Source organism: Ziziphus jujuba, chromosome 5, assembly GCF_031755915.1.
Source record: "Ziziphus jujuba cultivar Dongzao chromosome 5, ASM3175591v1".
Taxonomy (NCBI): domain Eukaryota; kingdom Viridiplantae; phylum Streptophyta; class Magnoliopsida; order Rosales; family Rhamnaceae; genus Ziziphus; species Ziziphus jujuba.
The window spans coordinates 30,519,450-30,535,891 of record NC_083383.1 but is presented as its reverse complement, the minus strand read 5'-3'; the positions used below and the strand labels follow the sequence as shown (position 1 = coordinate 30,535,891).

The following is a 16,442-nucleotide window of genomic DNA, read 5'->3' as shown; positions in this document are numbered from 1 at the left end:
CGCGTATAACGAGAATCGAACCCCTCTGCTACTGGCGAGCGGATGGAGAATGTTCTACTTCGATCCAGCTACTTGTTAGGAGTAGGTTTTGGCTTGCTCCTTTCTTATTATTAGTAAGATAGGTTTGTTTGGAACCCTTTCTTTCCCTTTTTCTCCAATAACAAGGTAAGCTTCAAAAGCTCCTTCCTTCAACTGGTGCGCAGGGGCACTTCTGTTTTCCCCTTACAAAGAGGTGTAATGAATAGAGATCTTCCGCCAGTAGTATTCTTTTCCTATCACTTCCCTTCATTCGAGAGATCTGATCTCATCGGACCTCACCAGGCTGGGGTCGAAGGGGAAGGAAGGGATGGGTAGTCCGGGTACAGCAACGGGAGAGGGCTCGTAGCCCCACCTCCCCCTCTTCCCCACGCCTGTTTGTTCCCTTGGCCCCGGAGAGATGCGTGACTCTTTTTTTTTTTTTTTTAATAAAAAGATGAATAGATAGGGCCATGATACATTCTGGAATATTGTAAAGGTAAATAAAGTGTTTTCGTCCCTTTTGCCCGCCTGAGGACCTATGTGAATGTTTTGGAATGGGGATGTTCGCCTTTTGTAATAAGTAGACCCACAATACGAACTAATAGATGTTCCTATTCTTACCCGAAAGTAAGATCTATTCATAGTTGGTCAGTCCCCCACGGCACGGCTTCTCGCTTTTCATGAATATGTCTCTCCCTCTACTTATGTGAGTTTGACCCGCCTTTGACTCTGCTTGCTTCTGACTCCCTATGAGCCGTTTTACAACCTTTCTTTTTCGGAGGGTCGGCGGGACATGGGAGCCTCAGCTCATGCATCGGTTTACCGAAATCACCTCCACTATCCCACTTCCTTCTATTCAAAAAGGCAAAGGGCCTTTAAACAAAAAGGCCTTAAAAGGGCTCTTCTTTATATATTACATAAGCTCTAAAGTAGGTAACCCCGAAAGCCAAACTCAGCTACTTGTTAGGAGTAGGTTTTCGCTTGCCCCTTTCTTATTATTAGTAAGATAGGTTTGTTTGGAACCTTTCTATGTTATTAGTAAAGGGCTTTTCTCGCTTGTTGCTTTCTTCGCATGCTTGAGCGCATTAATAGAATACATATATCAAATTTCTTTGAGTTGTCAATAACTAAAGCGCTAACGATAAAGAAAACGGATGCGCTAACACGTAGCTCAATCCTTTGCTTTGTTCTATAGTAAGGGGCCTTTTCTTGCGAGATGCCGGGTGCACAGGAATGTCCAACCTATACAAGGAGTTTTTGCCTTCATTTGGTCGTGCTGCTATGATGTAACGTGCAATCATCCCGAGGCAGTAGGATGTATGGTAGAGGGCCCTCTATTTTCTCTCCCTTAAAGTCCTTTATAGATTTCGAGTCGGGGAATAGAGCAGTGGCTTATTCGGCGCTATATCACAATTCATTCATTATCGGGCATAGCAGTTCACGAAGCGTGGCATGGGACATCCGTTGATAGTGGGAGTCTTACATCCGAGCGAAAGGTCAGACCAATCCCATTCATCTTGGTCCGATCCGAACGGATCTCATCGAATGAATTGATCCATTGTTGTATGCCTTACATCTTAGTTTAGTGAATTTTTTCCTACTCGGACCCCCCCTTTGACTACTCCTGAGATATAGTGGAAACATTTTGTTATGGTGGAGATTGGGGAGTGAAAACACCAATGCAGCAGAAAACGACCACATGAATCGGAATCCACTTATATTAAGACAGACGACCGAGAAAGAAAGGCTTCACATTCTCCAAGTGGTTGATCTTAGCGTGCTAGCCACAACTTCATTTCGTATAGTGATAACGCTTTCTCTTTCTTAGCGCTTCGCCCCCCCTTGTATAGTAAGGGGAACTCTGGTTGGGCGGCTTTCTCTTATAGGGGTCCATTTTCTCTGACTTGACTTAGCTTGACCTACTTGACTTAGCAGTTAGAGTATCGCATTCATACGACAAGAGTCATTGGTTCAAATCCAATAGTAGGTAAAACTGGCCGAAACCCCTGCTTTTGCCAGCATGACAGCAAGCACGGACTGGCAGCAAGGAGTCAACTGAATGACCAAAGCATCGGTTGCTTCCATTTGTGGCCTTCTTTGACCGCTTTGAGACCTTAATCTCAAGGAGAACCTCCCCCTCTCTTCTTCTTTTCACGTATGTGGGCTGCTTGCCCGTCCCTAATAGACGAACAGGAACAAGCTGAAGAAAGGTGCGAGAGAGAAAGTTGATACTCAACTCACCTCCCTTCTTCCTTCCACAATTAGGTGAAGATCGGGGGGGCCGGAAACCCAAAAGGGAAACCTTTTACTGCAAAGCGCTTTCTCAGACATTTCCATTCCTGCCCCCGCAAGCAAAGAGGCTTCAAGATACCAATACCAGGTGACCAAGTGAAAGTGAATAGCCCCAAGCAAATCTTCTAGAGAGTGTACCCTTTCTCTCTTCTAAGAAAAACTCTAAATCTAAATATAAAATGAAAAAGAATCCCATTTTTTTTTTATTCTAGGGACCTCCGACCAATGAGGTGATGACACATGCATGCGTGCACATGAACTTCTAAAAAGTGGGAAAAAACCTGGGTGGCACTATGTAACTCAATCCATTATAGGGCTATTGTTTTTTTTTTTTTTTTGTTTTTTTTTTGTTTTGATTAGGCTCTGAGATAGAGGAGACTTTAAGGAGATTTTGTCAAGATAAGGGCTTGCAAAAGTCGAGTAGTCACAGAAGTAAGGTCTCAGACTCGCAGAAGACAAGTGAAAAGTATCTCGAGTTTTTGCCGCTTTGAAACAATAAGTCTCATAATTTCGCAAACATTCAACATGGTTTTTCTCGGAAGGTTCCACCAGAAATAGTTTGGGATTAAATCATTTGGTCTTTGAAAGTTCCCTGATTGGTTTGAGAACCTGATTGAAGAAAACCAGATTTTTGGAATACATGTAGATCTGCAGATCCAGTGTTTGAAGTTATTAGAGTATGTCTCGATTGAGCAGTCATTTTTCATAGTCATGGGTCCTGCTTTAGCACCATTTCACATTTTCAACTGTAGAGGGCAGTTTATGACCTTCCAATTTTCTAGTGAAACTGGGGATCGAAAGGTCGTAAGAGATAGCAAAAAGTTGCATCCATTTCTAGGCTAATTCAGTGTCTTGTGGATGCCATCTATGAGGTAGTTATACACGCCCCTTGGGGGATCTGTTGGGTCTTTTAAAAGGACTCAATCAAAGGGCACAAACAAATGAAGGGAAAGCCAGCGGTTTTTCTGAGGTTGGGTTTTGAAATGAGAGTAGGATACACACACGTCGAAGAAATCCGTTGTCAAGAGATAGTGTAGTGATCTCAAAGAGTTTTCTATTTTCATATTTATATATATAGTTTTTCGAATCAAATCAAACTATATGTCTTTCTCATTTACTGCCACTCAACAACAGCAGGTCTCAGCTTTGCACATTCCTAGAAATTTCTTTTTTCTTTCTTTCAGCTAAAGATTGTTATCATCTGGTATGAGAGCCCAGGTTGTGCGAATATTGTAGCGATATAGTCTTCTGGATCTATGGTTATTGATATGATTACTACACTAACACATACAATTGTCAAGCATCGCAAAATGGAACCTCTAAATGTAGATGTTTGGAAGATGAGAATGCAGTTGCTTCTCAAAGAACATGATTTTTTTTTCATTCTTGAGAAAAAAAGGAAAAGCCTGTAGATCTGGCGCTAATGGCTTCTTCAATCAAGTTGATGTTGTTGTAGCCAAACAACAAAAGAAAGCATATGAACAGCATCCATAGTTGTAGAAAGTAAAAAAAAAAAAGTTCTTCGAAGCTGTGCTAATCTTGAGTCTGCATGAGAAATCTGGGAGACTCCACAGAGAATGTATGAGTCAATGACAATGGTAAACATGAAGTTTCTTCGGCAACAGTTTTTTCCAAGCAAGATGCAAGAGGGGACGAGCGTGTCTCAGCACTTAGACAAGATGGAGAAGATTTTCTCCAAATTTGTAGCAGTGAGAGTAAAAATAACGGATCGTGATCAGTGACTGAAAAGTCTGCTGAAGTCGTTTGAGTCTTTGATAACCCGTGAAACTCCTCCTTTAACTATGGTTGATCTGACCATTTTCTTTAGGCGGAAGCTGAAAAGAGATTTGAACAGTAGTCTTAAAAAAAAGACTAATGCTACGCAAAATAATATGTTTCAAAAGAAGAAAAAGCACAAAGTGAGTGCAGAAGGACCTGCATAGAGTGTTGGTCCTGCAAGAAGAAAGGTCACTTGAGTTTGAGTGCCCATAAAAGAAGGGCAAAGGGAAAAAGCCATGATGATCAGGAAAAGGTAGTGTTGGTCATTACTATGGCCCTGTTTGCCAACATTTCAGATAGTTGGTGGATCGGGTCCTTGCATCATATTTTCTTCCGAAAGGAAGAATTTGAAGGTGTAGATATGATTAAAGAACTAGGTTCTTCATATATATGGGCAATGGCACTTCGACTGTAATCAGAGGCCGAGGGAATGTTTAATTGCTGTTCGAAAACGGAAAGTCAGAAGAGGTATCAAATGTTGATTTTCTCTTTGTACCTGAAAAGAACCTACTCTCAATGAGAAGAGCCTTTACTTGATATTATATTAGTAAAGTGCTAGTGCGCTACTTCTAGTAGCTTGCTTCAAAGCTTTACTAATAGGGCTTTTTTTTTATAGATTAAGAGGTGAGTAAGGGGCTGCTTCTTAGCGCTCCAGGAAATGAGATTTCGACCAAGAACAAAAGCTCGAGGTAGAGCGTCAGTCTTCAGGGTAGCCTGCCTTTTTTTTAATAGGAGTAGGGGCAAATAGCTTGGCACCTGGAGATATAGGCATAGTGCAGGGCAGGATGGACGAGATAAGAATTCAAAAGTATACTTTGTTTGGGTTAGGTGAAATCTAGAGGTGGAGCAAGATACCTCCATGTCGAGAAAGTAATGCAGCGGATGAAAGAGACAAATTGGTTGCTAAGCTCCTTGATGAAATCAAATAAAAGAGAAGAATCATTCCCGTGAGAATGTTGTCGTCAACGTATAAAAGAAAGATGAGGCAACGACCATGACATTGACGAACAAACATGGAAGAATCCGTACGGCTACAGTGGAACCCTTTATCAAAAATGAAGCAGTGAGAAACGAGCTAAATTTCTGAAAGAGGGCCCCTTTCTTAGCTCTTGGTGCCTGCTTTAGCTTGTCAGAGGCCTAACGTAAATCGCTTTCTTGAGCTTGCATACCAAGTTAGGATTCCTAAGAGAAGAGAAGCCTGGAGTTAGAGGAGGCTGAATAGAAACTTATTCTTGCAAATCCCCCCTTCCCTTATGTTGTTGAAAGGCATTCTTCGCGTCAAGTTTAAATAAGGGCTACCTTTTTTTTTATAGCAGCCAAGGCAAGAATGCCATGAATGGTGGTCATTTTAGCAAACTGGGGCAAATGTTTCTCCTATCTTTCTTTAAAGGGGCTGGACCCAATATTCTTGAAGGATCCTTTAGCTACTAATCTAGCTTTGTATCTCTCTACCGAGCCATCTGCTTCATGCTTGATCTTGTAAATCCATTTGCAGCTAATGGCTTGTTTCCCTGCAGGCAATGCAATGAGCAACAGTCTTTTTCTTTTTTTCCTGGGCATTGATTTCTTCCTGCATAGCATCTCTCTAGCAATAATGATTGAAGGCTTCACCAAATGATTCAGGTACATGAGAAGATTGAACTGACATGAGGTAAGCTCAATGTTTTGGGGAAAATGATTCATAAGATAAGACAAAAATCCTTCAACAGGATAAGAAACTTGAGAGGATCGACGAACCTGAGAGAGGGATCCAAAATCTGAGGAAGCGACTGGAAGGGAAGCAATTGGGCTAGACTACTGATCTTCTAGAGTAGTTTTAGCCTGGGAAACATAATGTAATCGCCACCGAGAATAAATATGCTGTGCTGGGTGACTGGAATCTTCTGAGGTCACCTGAACAGGCTGACAATCGGCAGAAGATGCTGGCCTGAAGAGTGGGGCTGATCCATAACATCAACTGCAGAAGAATGACGTTCGAGTTGATGAACAAGAGTAGGCCGCAATACATCTCCATCACCATTCTGGCCCAGGGCTGATTAATTAGGTTAAGGAAAATATGAGGCGACCTCATTAAAGAGAACATTCAAGGATACATCGAGTCTCTTCTCTTGGATTTCACGTCATAGCATCTATACCCGGACAAAGCATATCCAAGAAAGACACAAATGGTTGCCTTGGGGACAATTTCTCTCTTAATTGTGCAAGAATATGAACAAAACATGTGGATCCAAACACTCGCAAATGCCTATACAGGATGGTGCTGCCCCAGTAAGAAGTTCATGAGGTGCCGCTATAGCTTATTCCCTCTCTCTTCCCCCCCAAAAAAAAGGAGAGAGATGTCCCGTCCCTTCTTTATGCACATCCATATACATAGCCAGACACAAAGGTGTACAATCTGGTCAAAATTTGTGGTTCTTTAAGTTCATTCAGTGTAGGTTCTCTTACTTGCTCTAGTGGCTGGCAAACGCCAACCGAGAGGGGAGAGGCTCAAGAATCGACTGGTTCTGAGCGGGCTCGTGGAGCTGTTGCTTGGATTATCATAGAATAAGAGTAGCCATCTTAGGAAATGACTTAACTTAAAAGACAGATGCCGCCGCAGCGACGGAGTAACTTGTCTTATCTTGCGGTGCACTCACTCCCGTTATGAGAATGAAATGATGCCGCACCTCAACTCGAGACCAAGACTCCTTACAACTCACACCAATAGCGGTCAGAGATTGATTGAAAGGGCAGCCCAGCCAGCCCGGCCCTTTAGTGATTGTGATCAAGAGCACACACTGGACCTGATCCACTAATCATTATCTCATCTGGCGTGAAGCAAAAAGAGGGTCCCCCACTTCCTTCCTAGAACCTGCCACCCGTCCCCCCTTGATGCCTACCTACTCGTGCTCGTAGCTCAATCGGAGGTTAAGAATGTGGTCCGGCGGAAAAACAGAAGTCGTCTGTATCAAGCGATACGTGAATTGCTCAGTAGTGCTTCGCCACTACCATAGCTAGCGGAAATAGCTTAATGGTAGAGCATAGCCTTGCCAAGGCTGAGGTTGAGGGTTCAAGTCCCTCCTTTCGCTCCTGGCTTCATCGTTTAGCGATAACGAGTGGAGTGCATAAGCCCTTTTAGAGATAGGGGAGGATCGAAGGTTTGTCCATTGGGATTGGGCATGGACGAGCCTCGACTGGGCCAGCATTGATGAAAAAATGAACTTCTCCCATTACATCATTAACCGGTGTAGGATTAAAGATCAAGTCCAGGATTCGAGCCAAATCGACCTTCCCTCTCATCCTAGGGTGAGGCAAGGAATTCAATCAAATGTTCGTTGTTCAATATCTTGGCAGCTCAAGGAGTTGGACTAACAGCTCCTCTGACCCGGAGTGGATTCTAGGGGAAGAGCAGGGCCTCACTTTGTAGTAGGAAGGTGTTCGTTGCTGGGACGAGTTCAAACTGGACTAAAGGGAGGATGAAGAATTCAATACTCTGATCTTACTGGGATTCATCACTGGCTAGGGCTTTCGAATCAAAGCATGGGCATCTGCAGCTAAGAGGGAGCAGTAGATCATCGATTGAAGAGCCAGGTCAGTAAACTTCTATTGATTATTGATTCAACTAGAGAGAGGGACTCCTAGCAACAAACTTGTATGAAGGGGCCCCATAGAGGCACAGGAGATGCAGGAGTCGCTAGCCGGATCGACCAATAAATGATAGGCCAGAGGGATGGGCTCATTCGACGAATTAGTGATCCCTGGCCTTACCTAACAAAGAGATGTCCCTGAAATAGGGGATTGGCTGATTGGAAAGCTCGAGCAAGAGAATCCATTTCTTTTCTTGTATTTATTATTATTCTGATTGATCTGTAGTTCAAGGGCACTCTTCCTAATCTGAGTTTGAGATGGAATAAGACCCAGACGTAGAGTCCCGTCGGCCGGGAAGGGGTTTTGTCTATTGATTTTTGACTCCCTTCTGGCCTTACCTTTAAATAAGGGGTTCTTCTCTTTCCCCACGAGGGAAAGCCCTTTCCAGATGGAGTAGTGCATCTCTGTATTGAAAGCCCACCCTACAGATAAAAGTTCCTATCTCTACTACCTATCCAACCTCGAAGACTCTTATTCGTGGTGGAGTGCTTTGAGTAGGATCCGATCCCATCCCAGCATTCAAACTCCTTCCTGCCCCAGCTCACCTGCCTCTGAAGCTGGAATGCCTTTACAAAGGAGGCTACCTCTACCCGAGGAATCGAAAAGTTTGAAGTGGGATGTGATTGGTGATGGATGGTGGTTATGAAATAAGTTCTGCATCAGATGATGAGCCCATGCAAAAACTTTCTCTTTTATTGGCGCCCGGCCATTAGATTGAGTCAAAAGCCTACGAACGCATAAAGGTTCCGATTCGAGCGAGAGCCCGACGAGAACATCTTGATCGAAAGATCCACTATTCTGAATAATGATAAAGACTTTTCCAAATTTAATCAAATTGATCGAGAATCTCATCATCTGTTAGGTGGGCCAACCGACCGAGTTAGTTGGGCTAGGCGTCTATGTCACAGAACCTTTCTTCTAGCCAAGAATCCCATTATTGATCGAATCGAATCGGGGCATTCATTGGCAAATGAGAAATCTACCATTTTAACACTCAGAAAAAAGAAACCTAGAAAAGAGGAAGAGTCACTAAGACAAGAGCGAGGTAAGCAAGAAAGAAGGAGAGGCTAGAAAAGGCGAGGCAAGAGGCTCTCCATCTCTAGTAAGATTGTGTCCAGGATCTGGTAATCTAAGCCTTGCTTCTTCTAGTCGGCTCGTATTAGCCTGTGCTTTATTACAGGTAGTCATTCCCTCCGTTCCTTTAGTCTTTTCAACAGTACTTGAATCTTAAGTCGCGGTCATGTCTCGCCCCCCCCCCCCCCCAGTATAGTGATCGGTTCCATGTTTTTCTCGAATTTCATCAGTTCCAGGCTCAAGTGCCTGCTCATCCATCTTCATTCTAAAGGCGAACATTTCCATTGAGTGACTGTAACTGCTATGGTTTACAGTCAATAGTTCTTAACCTCTTAAAGCTTTATAAAGCTTTAAGAGAGAATAAGGAGTAAGGGGGGCCTTCGCTTCATTATAAATTTGACCCGGACCTTCTTTCTTCTCCTGCAGAGCCCTGAGAAAGTAACCGACAGCAGGTTAGTACAGTTCTCCTGCTGCTGATTTGGCCCTGCACTGATTCAGAAGCGTCTTCTTTAGTTTAGGATTAGAAATAATAATCAAATCAAAAGAAGTGGTTGGGCGTGAACAAGAAACGGTCGTCGTCCGGCTGTCGGTAGCTCTACTAAGCGAAGAACCGCTCGCTGCCTTTTCTTCGGGAATAACATGTGCAGTAGCCTAGGAGAAGAGAAACAAGCTACCTTCGCCTACCTCCCACCTATATATATAGGCAGCAATGGTAAGAGTTAGTAAGCATGGAAACTGTATCGCCGGCCGGGGCCTGTGCTTCGTGTTCTATCTAGGTTCTGTTCTTAGGTACGCCCCACCTCACATAGAAGAAGGGGAACCCCTTCAATAGAAGAACCCATGTGGATGGGAGGGGATTGAATCATTCATTCATCCAATACGTCTTCTTCCGTGTGATCCATTTCATGTCAACTCTAATTAGTTATCAAAAGGCCCACTTTACAAAGGGAATGTCGTTTCCCAGGAATTGCAAGGTTCCCGGTAACCGGCCGCATTTGCCCGGTAACCTTCGTCACCATCGGTTCCCACAACCAAGCCTTTGTTTTATTTTGTCTTTCTTTCTGAAGGGCTTGTGGTTCATTACACCAAAGGCTTTCAGTGAACTATTGAAGCTATTGAGAGAGTACCAAATGCTGACGGTGACGAAGGTTACCGACTTTCGGTGGATGCAGAGCCAAGGAGTTCAGTCGAACAGCGTAATGAGTCTAAGGTTACAGAAGCGTTCGCCAACTTGGATAGGTATAGCATGCAAACAAATAGAGCAGAAAGCTTACCGTTTGTTTCTATTAGAGTCGCGAGCTTGTTGTAGTCAGTCCTAAAGGGAGAACCTTGCTGCTTACTTGCTATATCCCTGCATTCTTGCACGGCTCGGCTCGTTCTTTGAGCCCTACTTCTCCCTTCCCCCTCTTCCAGTTCTACCATCCAAGACAAGGCTGTATGGAGTATAGCCAAGTGCTAAGGCATCGGTTTTTGGTACTGGCATGCAAAGGTTCGAATCCTTTTACTCCAGATTATGAACACCCGATCAGATTTGTCAAGAACGAGCTGACAACTACAGGGGAAGCGGCTGACTGAAGTCCCTGAGCCCAGCTTGTAGCAAGCCAAAAAAAAGTGTGACCTTAACTGACTTTGCTAAGAGAAGAGATAGAAGGGAAAGACAGACGGAAGAAAGCACCCATTTCCTTTTCTTTTCACACTAACTGCCCTTTTCTTGCTGCTACAATTGCTTTAGCGCGAGCAGCAAGGAGAACAGGTGGATGCGCATCTTGGCCTCTTTTACATCTAACTAGAAATTTCATAAGATGATGAGAAAGTTTTTTTTTTTCTAGGGTAGATGAAAGGAATGCTGAAAGGCTATCCAAGTTCACAGGCATAGTTGTGTGTACTTAATTTCATTTATATTAAGTGAGTGTTCCACCTTTGTTGATGGAATGGGTGTTGTTGTTGTTGTCAAGTTCTTTTGCGCAGCTCTTAGGAAACCATCCCGTTGCGGTGGATCTTCCCTGCCACGATTCCCTCCTTTGTTGGCTACTATTACGGTGGAAGGAACCTAAGTTGCTTCCTTTGAAGCAGATCGAATCCTCGGTAGGCTCCCGCTAGACCTGATTGGGGTGCTTCGGATCGGGAGTAATCGCTAATGATAGGGCAAAAATCAATCGAAGGGAAGGACAAAAGAAAGAGTGATGCCTACATTAAATCAATTTATTCGTCATGGTAGAGAAGAAAAACGGTGCACGGAAACCTTTCATTTGAAAATCTTTCTTAGAATTCTCATTCTAGTCACTATGGTTTTCTTTTTTTATCTTCTTTGTCGCCAATTGAAATGTCTTACCTACTTTTATTTAGTTGTAGGGCAGGTGGTAGGCGCTATGGCAACAAGAGCGGTTTCTTCTTTTTTTACTGCGATCCCGGGGGTCTAATTGGCGGTGAGATTTCTCCTTCCAGTGCTCATCAATACCGGGGGCATAGGGAATATGATGATGCCCCCCGGGGAGGGTACTTCGGGCACAAAACCTCCTCTTCCGGACCCTTCCGGCTTGGAAGGCTCGACCTCGTGGATGGGGAAAACCTCCTTCGAGGAGCAGGTTCTTTTGGGACCATTCCCCGAACCGAAAATGGAAGCCATGTAGGCGAATCCAGCGACACCGTTTCATCGAAATGTGAGCCTGGAAATGTCGCTCCGAAATAGGATTTCCCTCCTCGAAGAGGAGCATACTCTCTTTTTATTGGATAGGTAGTGGGGGGAATATTGGGCTAACATTAAAACGAGCCTACACAAAGCTCCCTTTCAGAGTGAATATAACCGAATCCTTGATTTCGAGAGTCATGATCTCCAGATCCGGGAGAAGAAACACTCCATTTTCGCGCTTTATCAGCACATGCGAATGGAGCACCCTGACTTGGTCGAAAGGGCTGCCTACAATTATAAAGAAGCCTTAATGGATTTCTTTGAGGAAAAGCGGAACGAGTTGGACACCCATCTAGTAGAGTGGAGCTCAGTGGAAAGGGACAGGAGAGAAATCCAATTTTTGAATGAGGTGGAGAACGATCTGAGATCAAGGGGGCCCCACTCCATATATATGAATAGAATTCTTGGAATAGAATGGGGTCACTCTCTTTGAAATCGTTCGTTCATCTTTGATGAAGAAGAGGCTAATCTTGTCTTCTTACAGGACTTATTGCAACAAATTTTAGAGAGAGATAATCTTATGTATTATGAGTTTCCTGGGTAAAAGAGAAGGCGAAGCTATTCCCCAAAAATGCTCGTTCCTTTGTCATTGGGGCTTACAATTCACCTTGTGACTCGGTCATGCATTCTTCGGACGGCGATCAATCTATCACAAGCCGCTCTATCATTGTTTGATTTCTGGTTGTCTGATCACAGTCGAAATTATGTATCTACTTATAGTTTTTTTGCCCCTTCTCGGTAGTTCCGTAGCAGGTTTTTTTGGACGTTTTCTAGGATCAGAAGGAACCGCTATAATGACCACTACATGCATTTCATTCTCTTCGATCTTATCTCTGATTGCTTTTTATGAAGTCGCACCGGGAGCTAGTGCTTGCTATCTAAGAATTGCTCCATGGATTTCATCAAAAATGTTTGATGCTTATTGGGGTTTCTTTGGCGATCGTGAAGTCACCAAATGAATTGCCAAGTAGATAGATCAGATCCGAACGCGGCTGTTGCTCCGCGGCGATATGGACTCGACCCGCTCCTACCCACCCTGGGGCACTATAGCATGTCGGGAATAAGGGCGGACATACTGGACGTAACCACTCCCTTGGTTGGGGGCTATGCCACCCTGCCTTTCAATCAATACACAGTTGAGTAAGCCGATCACGAACGCTAGGGGTGTGGGAGCGATCCTGGTCAGGGAAGGCTAAGACGGTGCCTCGCATATGGGTGGCAAGAGGGTGCTTATGCCCCGACGGTAGGGCCTTATGGTGAAAGGCCCAGCCCAATAGGGACAGCACACCCCCCCACTGCAAGTGCATCTCTGTATCAACTGAATCACTCTAAGAGTCTAGTCGATGGAACCAGTGAACCACACGAGCTGGTTAGATGTGTGGGGCAGAGGGCTCATAGTACCCCCTTTTCTTGATCCAACCTTTTCTTCGCTTCGGTAGTGAATCACCTACTAAAAAAAGAGGCAGGCCTGCACGCCCTATTTGAGACTACTAAGGCAGGCGGTGGACTCTTTCATTAAGGGAAGGGAAGAAGGGGCCTAAGCACGACAGATGCCGTACACTTGAGTGGCAAATGAAAGCGAGATCGTACATATTTTTCCAGGCCTGTTCGAACATACGGTTCCCGCGGAAGATCAAGTTGGTGAGCCGTGTGATGGGAAACGTTCTCGCACGGTTCGGAGAGCACTAAATTAGAATGAGAGGTTCACCACTACATCATTGCATGCAAGCGGAGCTCGCTCGATTCGCAAATTGGTCCGACTCGTAATTCACTTCTGACCCCAGGTTCGATAGCCCGACCGTAGTGATGTTAATTGTGGTTACATCCATAAGTAGCTTGGTCCAACTTTATTCCATTTCATATATGTCCGAGGATCTGCATAGATCTCGATTTATGTGTTATTTATCCATTTTTACATTTTTTATGCCAAAGTTGGTGACTGGAGATAACTCTCTTCAATTATTCCTGGGATAGGAGGGAGTAGGTCTTGCTTCATATTTGTTAATTCAGTTCTGGTTTACACGACTCCAAGCAGATAAAGTAGCTACAAAAGCTATGCCTATCAATCGAGTAGGTGATTTTGGATTAGCTCCTGGGATTTCGGGCCGTTTTACTCTCTTTCAAACAATAGACTTTTCCACCATTTTTTCTCTTGCTAGTGCCCCCAGAAATTCTTGGATTTCTTGCATATGAGATTTAATGCCATTACTCTTATTTGTGTTTTACTTTTTATTGGTGCTGTTAGAAAATCTGCACATATAGGATCGCATATTTGGTCACCTGATGCTATGGAGGGTTCCACTTTAGTATCCGCTTCTATTCATGCAGCTACTAGGTAACAGCTAGCGTTTTCATGATAGCAAAGTGCTCCCCTTTATTTGAATACCCACCTACGGCTTTGATTGTTATTACTTCTGCAAGAGCTACGACATCATTTCTTGCGACAACCACTGGACTATTACAAAACGATATAAAGAGGGTCATAGCTTATTCAACTTGCAGTCAATTAGGCTATATGATCTTTGCTTGTGGCATCTCTAACTATTCGGTTAGCGTCTTTCACTTAATGAATCACGCATTTTTCAAAGCATTACTATTCCTGAGTGCAGGTTCAGTGATTCATGCCATGTCGGATGAGCAAGATATGCGGAAGATGGGGGGCTTGCCTCCTCGTTCCCTTTTACCTATGCCATGATGCTCATGGGCAGCTTATCTCTAATTGGATTTCCTTTTCTAACTGGATTTTATTCCAAATATGTGATCTTAGAGCTCGCTTACACTAAGTATACCATCAGTGGGAACTTTTCTTTCTGGTTGGGAAATGTCTCTGTCCTTTTCACTTCTTATTACTCTTTTCGGTCACTTTTTCTAACATTTCTAGTACCAACTAATTCATTCAGGCGAGACATCTTACGATGTCATGATGCACCCATCCCTATGGCCATTCCTTCAATACTTCTGGCTCTCGGGAGTCTCTTTGTAGAATACTTGGCCAAAGTGTGACCCGTTAGCCCATAAGTAAGTATTGTGACGAAGCGGCTGTTGCTCACCCAACACGATCGTACGAGGTCACAATTGACCCAACACGATCATCCGGGGTGAACAAGAATTGGGGATCAGATGCGGCCGAAATTCCCACCAATGGCTGAGATGTTCAGTCGACTCCCTCCCCCTTTGTGGGGGTCCGGACCCCTACGAGTGAGCAGAAAATGGAGAAGGAAAGAGGCTCTGGCGAACCATCATAATTAGTGAACAAGTGTAAGCTTTGCTGCCCGACAATATGGAGTACTGACCACACCGATGGACAGGCCCTGAAGCGAAGGACGGGAACGAGCGGAATCAATGTGTTCAAATTTCTGGCCTTGCACCGACCATCTAATGGACCATGGACTAACTGGCCACTGCATGAAAGGACGATGTCCAGGGGACCGCCACCCCCCGCCCCCTCCCCCCCACCACAAGGTACATCTCGCGCCTATGGGCCGCTATAACTATCCAAGAAGACACTCGAAACTAGAAGGATAAACAAACCCACTCGGTGGACTACTGAGCTACAAGTCCCACGACAGAGGTGCGGGATTCTCCAAAAAGCCAAGGTCACGGGTGGCCAAGAGGGCCCACTTGGAGACTTTGGATCTCAGCAGGAAATGTGAAGGTTGCTTAAAGCCGGCTGGCTGATAGGCGAAAGAGAATCAACTAGTTTAGTTCTTATCTGAGTAGGCTTATAATAGGGAATACTCTAACCCTGGGAACCAGGGCCTGGCCATCCTTCGTTTGCGGTCAACGTTTCGACAAAGTTTGTCCATCGACAGCTAAATGTTTCGATCTGGTTCGATTCATGGTCGCATCTGCAAACGTTTTCCCGTGGGCCGACAACCCCCCCCCCCCCCCCCTAGAGTCCAAGCATTGATCTATATCACTTCAAAAGAGACTATATAAAAGTACTTACCTTTTCCCTGGTGAGTCGAAGTGGGGTTCCATCCTCCCTTGCCTTGCGACCTAGGTTTTCAGCTTTTTAATCCTGCTCGAGCTACTCGGCTGACTCTGGTTCTTTCGAAGAAGACCTTGATTTGAAAAGAGAAATCAACACCCATTGAATGATCAAACAATGGATTTTTCTTCGAATACTCAAGGGGATTTAGAGGGCCAGCAAGGTGAGGGGAAAGAGTGATCGCAAATCTCACGAATCAATTCAAGGGTAAACGTATGCGGTGGCTCCTAAACGAACTTCTCTCCTACATTTGATCGCAACCAGGTATGTCTGGTCATTTTATTTATAGTAAGGGGAAGAGGGGTACCATTTCTTTTCTTTGTCCCGCTATACAGGGCTTGATGTACAGTTTCCTCTTTTTTTGGCATTTATGTTGATTTGTGTATTGTCACTTTCTGGTGCCGTGACTTCTGTAAGCCCTCCTTCTGGTGAAGCGGCTAAAGCGTGAGTCTCTACTACTCCAAAAACTAAGGATTCAGAAAGGTAGACAGGAAATGGGGTCTCACAGGGTCCTCTAGTTCCGGCCCAACTTCCTACTTAGTTCCTACGGACGTTGGAAGGGTTGATGATCTTTTTTCCTTTCCTTGTGGACATGACTACTATTTAGCTGTGCTTGACAAGTCCTCGCATGAATCTTCTTCACACTGATTTCAATCCAGTTTGTCGACTCTATTGGCATGATATCAATACCTTCTACTGATCATGGAAGCTAGTGTGGCCAATGCATCAGCAAACTAATTCTTCGTCCTCGACAGATAGTTTAAGGTAATCCGTCTGGACGGAATGAGCTTCTTCTAATCTTTGGTTTTCCAATCACCAGTTGTCTGAAAGATGATAAGTGACGAATCTCCATATACATCAATCTCCTTGATTCCCAAGTCGAGGGCACTTCAAAGAAGCGACTGTGATACACGCAGAATATTCTGTGATATTGTTTGTGCAAAAGAACCTCAACTTGACTTTAGAGAGCCT

General features: G+C 44.3%; 1 non-coding gene across 1 annotated transcript; it reads left to right on the top strand.

The window, feature by feature from the left end:
* The first annotated feature begins 7,085 nt into the window (after positions 1-7,085).
* On the top strand, positions 7,086-7,157 carry TRNAG-GCC (transfer RNA glycine (anticodon GCC)). Its single transcript has one exon. It is a non-coding gene; the product is annotated as a tRNA-Gly (tRNA).
* The last annotated feature ends 9,285 nt before the right edge of the window (positions 7,158-16,442 follow it).